General features: G+C 37.0%; 1 protein-coding gene across 2 annotated transcripts in view; it reads right to left on the bottom strand.

Annotated features, from left to right (window-relative positions):
• The window catches only part of LOC117948589 (homeodomain-interacting protein kinase 3-like), a 55,419-nt gene extending 51,567 nt beyond the window's left edge, over nucleotides 1-3,852 (bottom strand). For both annotated transcript variants that reach the window (XM_034878304.1, XM_034878305.1), the window contains exon 1: nucleotides 3,478-3,852. The gene's annotated coding sequence lies outside the window, so the exon portion shown is untranslated. The remainder of the gene's footprint in view (nucleotides 1-3,477) is intronic.
• Between the last annotated feature and the right edge of the window lie 3,693 nt (nucleotides 3,853-7,545).

The raw sequence follows: 7,545 nt of genomic DNA, 5'->3' as shown, positions 1-7,545 counted from the left end.
GTCCCGCGTGAACGCGCAAAAGCTAGGCGAAGGGGTAAGGGGAAGGGGTAAGGGCAAGAATTGGGATTCAGCCTAAGCCAACAACGCTGTTGAATTAGAGGCCCCTACAAATAATGTATAACTGAGGTGAATAATTGTCATATGCAAATTTACAACGATCACTTCCTCAACAAAAGATGCAAAAGAAAAATTATGCCTAAGCTACATGTGTGCTGACTCAGATTTCATTAGAAAAGTCAATTCAAAGGAGAATAAATAGTCTGAGGGCATACTGCAATATATTCCATTATGTTTTATATTTGGATTGTAATCCGTTTCCCTTTACATGAAGATATTTCCAGCATATTGATTCAGAAAAGGTATAAAAATTCACCAGAATGCAGGAAATGAAGTGTTAACGCTCAAGATTTTCAGGGGTGGACCCCCCAGACCCCAAACATCATAACACATGTAAAGCATGTTTTGTTGAACCCCTGGTCTACACCAACTTGTAAATAATAAAGTGAGACACTGTTCAAATTCACTGAATTAAAAACTCCATTAATCAAGTGAATTTGTTAAGTGCAAAGTAGCACCATCGCAGCAAGATTACGTCCTAAATAAAGCAACCATAAAAGCAGCTAAAGTAAATACATCTCTAAGCCATCATGTCACCCTTCCTGGAAAGGGGAACTGGCCTACTGTAAAGGGAGATGGGGGAAGCCCGTTGCATCGCTGGCCTGTCCCTGCAATCTACACTGGAGGATCAGTTTCACACAAAGTAGAACTGCAAATTAAGCAGTACCCCAGGGGGAAATGATACATCACAAAGCATGACGAGTGTTCTGTAACTCTGTGACATTTGAAAATACACATATGAACTGAAACTGAAATTCAGATTAAGCCTGCACAATTATTGTAATAAAATCATGACCCCGATTTAACCTGGTCACACTTTAATTTTTAAATAATTTAGATTTGTTTTTTTATGACTTTGATTCTCCTTTAATTTTACAAACTGACTGCTACTACTTTCTTCAGTGAGTTTTAAACATAGTGTATAAAATAGGTTTTAAAGCGCTTCTAAGTGCTGTAACCCTCCCTTCTGTTCACTGAAGCCTCCATGTTTACAGGCTTGTGATGATTAACAATGTGCTATAGGTGACAAAAAAACTATGTTTGGTACTGCCAATTTCTTTTGTTTTGTTTTGTCATGCACATAATACAATAATGCAATAATTACACTTTGTGAGAAAAAAATCATGGCAGAGAATCTTGAGATCAATTCTAAGCTAAAAATAGTGATTCTTATTTGCAGTTGCATTGCAGTGGGACACTGCAACTAAATTGTAGTGAGTGTTGAGATTTGTGAATTTAAATAAAAATTGCTTTGGCAAAAATCTGATGTGTGATGCAGTTAATACCATATGTGCAATAAATGTTGCCCAAACCTGGGCTAAAAAATACAAGATCAACCCTGTGTTTTTTCAACAGATAACAAAGTGCTACACTTGTCAGTCATGTATGTGGTTATAGGAATAAGTTTGTATTATCCATCTTATAATACTGAATGGAGTATATCAGGGGCAGCCTCTACCTCACCCAGTAGAGTGGGGCTGGTAGCTGAGTTCTTTGCGGTGGCCGGGTTCAAATCCAACCTGCGTCACTTTGCTTGTCATGCCCTCTCCTTCTCACTATCCACTATCACTATCGAATGAAGGGAAACGTTCCAAAAAATAATCTTTAAAAAATGGAGTATATCATAGTTAGGGTGTCACAAATGAGAGTATATCAAATTTTCAACAATAAGCACACTATCTTTCAATTTCAACAGTATTTTCAAGGAACATTCCTCTCCTTGCAGCATGTCATAACAGCATTATAACAGGCAGAAAACATGCAAAGGCCAAGCCTGTCAGCCACACTTCCTGAACATTTCTGACTGGGCTTACATTCTCAGGTGATTCCAGTTCTAAGGCTACATCTCTACATCACTCACTCAAACACACACACACAAACAAACACAGACACACAAATACACACTCATACAAAGCTGGGTGTCTTAAGCACAGCACTTTGTTTTACTAGACAGGGCTGCTGAGGGTTGCCTTCCTAACTACTAAAGGCGTCACACACAGGCTCGAACAGGCTGAGGGGTGTGCCTTAACGTTTGTATGAAAATACAACACACCTCTTTATCATGACTTGTAGAGCTGGTAAGTTTTACCTAATATACTGCTGTGTTGACAGAGATTAACAACAGCTGTTGTGACCAAACCTTTCTTTTAACCAGTGAAAAACTCAATAACTATGAACTATGAATCTCTGAGATATCATATGGACTTCACTCAAGTTAGAACAATATAACCTGTACTTAGAGTGCAAAGCTTAGCTGGTTAATAAATATAGAGAGGTTTTCCATAAATTTAAGGTTGTATATAATATGCCTGCAGCCAACAAAGTTTTCCAGAAAGATAGCAATGTCATTTTACATTAGCAGAGATCAATGATTGATTGGTAGAAAAACACTTTCTTCATTTACCACCCACAGCTGCAAAAATTGATAATTTGCTGATGCAACTGACAAAAGTCACAGGCAATAAAGCAACAGAACCACCACTATATAACTGGTGTGGTGCAAATATTTTACCCAGCCTATGCTTGACAAAGTGGCATACCCATCAGTCATTGAGGGATACTGGCATAGACACAGCTGTGATACGTCCTGCTCTATACTCTCCCTGCCAACCTAGGTAGCCTGATATCCTACAGAGGGACAAGATCCAAGCCTGAAATGGAGAGCCATGACACAAGTGCGTTCTTGCGTGTGTGCGCGCCCGCGTGTGTGTGGTGTTTTTCACAGTTGAAAAAGAATGCCAGCTGTATACGAAATTTGTTACTGATCAATCTAGTATACGGTTGACATATGGGAGGGTTGGTGTGTGTGAGTTTGGGGGAAGGGCAACACCAGCCAGCATAGACACCTGTTGAAACTTATATTTTAAGTGGCAGGCAGCTGAATAATGTGTGTATGCTATGTGGGATAGGTGATATAACTAACTTAAATGTAGCTTTGATAACCAAACTGATCTATTTATAATGTTACTGTAAGGCAAGTATTGAGAATTATTTATAACAGTGACCTTACCTAATAGACCAAGTCTATTTCCGTATCTTTTCAAGGTAACGTTAACAATAATGTCTCTCAAAATACATAGCTAAAGTTAATCAAAATACATACTAAAAACAAGTGTATTCTCTTAATTGGCCCCTGAATAAATAAATACTATTCTTCGTTAGCTTCAACTATTTAGCTTTCACTGCTTGTATGCCAAGGGCAACAAACTGAAGTTGGCTAGCTTAACGCTAACGTTACCCGTTAGCAAACACGCTACCTATGGCAAAGTGTTTTCAGTGCTAGAATTATAAAATAGACAAACATAACCGTGAAACTGAAAACATATTCGGCAACTAGTTTAGTCAGATAAGTTGACATACCTTCAGTAAGACCTATAAATCGTATCACCCAGAGCGTCAAGGGACATGTTAGCAACAAGGACCAGCACCACAATCAAATGCTGCAACGATGCTGTTGCTGCTGCTGCTGCCATCTTGTTCAACGACGAGGAGACACCGAGCGACTTTTTACACATTTGAACCTTGTAATAACACTAATAACTAGCTATTACGGAAGCCAGCTATGATCCATGGTTTCGACAGCCGTATTAGGTTTTGCCAAGAGTTGCTCTAGCCTATTCAGGACAAGGAATGTGCGTTTCTAAACTTTTGCATGTTAATACGCCGCGTCCCCGACAGAGATAGCCTCTGCCTGCTAGCCGTTGCTCCAGTAGCAGCTTGTTGCTTCTCCGCATGTGTGGAATGCTAGGGGGCGGGGGGGGGAGAGAGAGAGAGACAGAGAGAGAGAGAGAGAGAGAGAGAGAGAGATGCACAATATACTCTAGTGTATACCAATATATGAATCAGTATTAATGTTGTGTTAATGTTCATCTTTATATTACCGTTTATTGTGTGTTTTCCAAATATTTGGACAAATTGTATGATGCTTTGGCAATATTGTTATTTAAACTTTCAGACCAATAAAGCCCTCTGAAAAAGGAGAGAATGGCAATATTGTTTTCCTGACATTCATGCCAAATAGGCTATTTGAATTTGAGAGTCTATACATGACCACTGAGTAAAAACAACCGTGGTAAAGTTGGTTTTATATTGGACGTTGGAAATTTGACATATTCGAAAAATCTATTATGCAGCTCTGCTTTTTGACCAATCAGAATCAGAATCAGCTTTATTCGCCAGGTATCCATGTCAAATCACTTTTGTTGAACCAAGCTTACTCTCTTACACATTGCACAAAGCTACATTTTCCCAAAACTCCATCTTATGATTTTATAAGTATTTTTTATGTAATTAAATGCTATAAATCTATTATGTGGTTTGAACTTTTAGCCTATTCATATCAAAACAATTTTGGGGCACTCAGCTAACTCATTTACACATTGCACAAAACGTAATTTTTCAAGAAACCCATCCTTTGATTTTTTAAATAATTTTTTTTATGTAAACAAATGCTACAAATCTATTATGTGGCTTGACCTTTTAACCTATTCATGTCAAAACACTTTTGTTGAACTCAGCTAACCCTCTTACATACGGAGCCCCCAAGGTAACATTTAAAAAAAATTGAAATTAATAAAACATGTACTGGAACAATCAGTTTTTTGAGATCTTGACTTTGTTTTCCCAGATCTCGAGTTTTATTTGCAAGTTCTTGCAAATCCAACAAACAATAAGGCTAACCTAGTAGCACAACATGATTACATCTCCTTGGTTGTCACACATTCCTTGTTTATTTTGATACACATGTAAACGATCAGAAACAATGAAAACATAATGTTTACCATTAGTGAATATTTTATACAATGAAACAGAGAGTTCATGAGTTCGCCACATAGCTAGGTAGCTAAACCATGGCTGTATTAAGAGAAAGAACTAGCTATACTTGTAAGAGACAAGCTCATGAACGAGCATGTTGCTACGACAACTCAAACTAGCACTATTGACATCAACAGTCAACAACTTTGTTCATTATAACACTTCTGTTTGGCATATATTAAGTAGTGATTGCTTATCAAAATAAACAATGGATGTATTTAGAAAACCAAGGTGATGTAATCATGTCATGCTTCTAGCTAGATACTTGCAGGTTAGCCTGCATTCATTGACATCAAATGTCAACAACAATGTCCATTATAAACATTGGATGTATTTAGACAACCACAAAGATGTAATCATGTTTTGCTACTAGCTAGCTAGCTAGGTGTGTGAAGGCAATCTGCCTGTATTGTTTTATGTCGTTATATAAGCTAGGCAGATATATGGATTACAAAATTTGATTCACAACTCGCTACAGATCTACAGGCAAATTTTTATTTCTTTATAAGCTTGAGTGTTGTCAACTTGTTTTTTCCATCATGGTTTTCTCTTGTTATGGCCAATGATGCTTTAGGTCTTCTTAACTTGATTTATTTCCTTTTGTTAAACATGTCTATAACATGAATCATCACACTAAAGTAACAGCTTGTCTCGTTATGAAATAACTTGAACTTGTATTGATTGAAACTGTTGAGTGTTGTTGATCTGTATTGTTGAAAACTTAAAACAATTAAACAGAATTGTGAAATATTTTTCCTCATGTTATGAGCAGAACTAAACTGTGTTTTGTGGAAATATTAGATGCCTGACCACTTTTACAGTCAATAGGCATTCTTTGGTCAGAGCTAAGAAGAGTGATTGAGAATAGGTCCGTCCTTTGCACCGAAACTTTCACAATGCAACAACATATTTAAAGAGCATTAAGCTATTGAAATCTCTATTATGTAAGCACAGATAATGTAACAGTATATTGGTCAGTCATTTGTATATGGTTAAACAATGATTTGATTACGTTTTTAATTTAAAGTCCATTCACAATTGGTCTGGCCCATCCAAATTGGATTCCTGGCCCTGTGCCTGAAACAGGGTTCATTGAATGTTAGGTGAGGAGCCCATCAACAATCTTATCTAGAAAGACACATTAGGTGGAGATAGTTCTGCCATGACCGTTGAACCAGGCACTGGCCTTAGAACGGCAGTTGGTATCTGGGTCTTGCCATGCTGCCCACCTACTGGGTCAAATTCAGGGAAGTCCTTTCCCCAATGACAAGTAAAGCACAGGGCCCCATCACTAACCAAAATTTAAAAAATGTGGACAAACATCTTATTGATTCAGAAAAACGTGCAAGAGCATTGTTTAGAGTAGGACACCAAGGTATGCAAAGCTGAACTTGGCCAGTTTTTCATTTCAATTAGGTTTCACAAAAGAACATTCAAATGTCACAATGTTGTTGCACTTATTATATTATTCTAATTGCAATATAGTACTTGTTGCACAAATGTTCAAACACATACAGGTCATTAGACACTTTTCAGTCAATGGTCACACAGTAATTTAAAAATGTGAAGTTATGGAGTTGATTTAACAATTCACTTTTTGCTTGTTAAGGGCTGCTGTGCCAGTATTGCATATACTGCTTGGCTGTGCAAGTATTGCACATACTGCTTGGCTATACCAGAATGTAGTATAATTTAAAATATTTATGATAAAACTGTTAATTTGAGTTTCTGGCTTCACCTAGTGTCTAATTTACAAACTACATGCAAGCAAAAAAAGGTGTTCGATGAAGGACTACATTTCCCCTGGCTCTCTGATGTCACACACCAACAAAAACATAAATAAACATGTGGAAGGAAGCATATTCACCGAATGTTTCAGAGAGAGAACACAGTTGTGCCAAGGAGCAAGTTTGTGTGGAGATTTAAAATTGAGAACATTCATTTAAACTGTTTTTCTAACAAAGCTAAGGAAGTACACCTCAACATTTAACACAACTTATACCCTACTGATCACCTTTTGCTAGATTTGCCAACATTGACTCTTGCTGTACATTTTGTAAACAGAATGAAACAAATTGAAACAATATCTCCTCTTTTTTGTTTGTGAAATATCCCAAAGGTTTTTGTCTACTCCTTTAACCTTAAATATATCATCCGTTTGTACAATAACTCAGGTAATGGTGCTCCTCAGTATCTAACTAATTAGTCTGTATGCGATATGTTATGTGCACAAGCAGAAATTAGCTAAATCATCTCCTAATTTTAATTCAGAGAGAGAACACAGTTGTGCCAAGGAGCAAGTTTGTGTGGAGATTTAAAATTGAGAACATTCATTTGAACAGTTTTTCTAACAAAGCTAAGGAAGTACACCTCAACATTTAACACAACTTATACCCTACTGATCACCTTTTGCTAGATTTGCCAACATTGACTCTTGCTGTACATTTTGTAAACAGAATGAAACAAATTGAAACAATATCTCCTCTTTTTTGATTGTGAAATATCCCAAAGGTTTTTGTCTACTCCTTTAACCTTAAATATATCATCTGTTTGTACAATAACTCAGGTAATGGTGCTCCTCAGTATCTAACTTATTAGTCTGTATGCAATATG

Source organism: Etheostoma cragini, chromosome 8 (genome assembly GCF_013103735.1).
Source record: "Etheostoma cragini isolate CJK2018 chromosome 8, CSU_Ecrag_1.0, whole genome shotgun sequence".
In the NCBI taxonomy this organism is placed as follows: Eukaryota; Metazoa; Chordata; class Actinopteri; order Perciformes; family Percidae; genus Etheostoma; species Etheostoma cragini.
The sequence above is the reverse complement of the archived record's forward strand: the minus strand, read 5'-3'. Positions and strand labels throughout refer to the sequence as shown.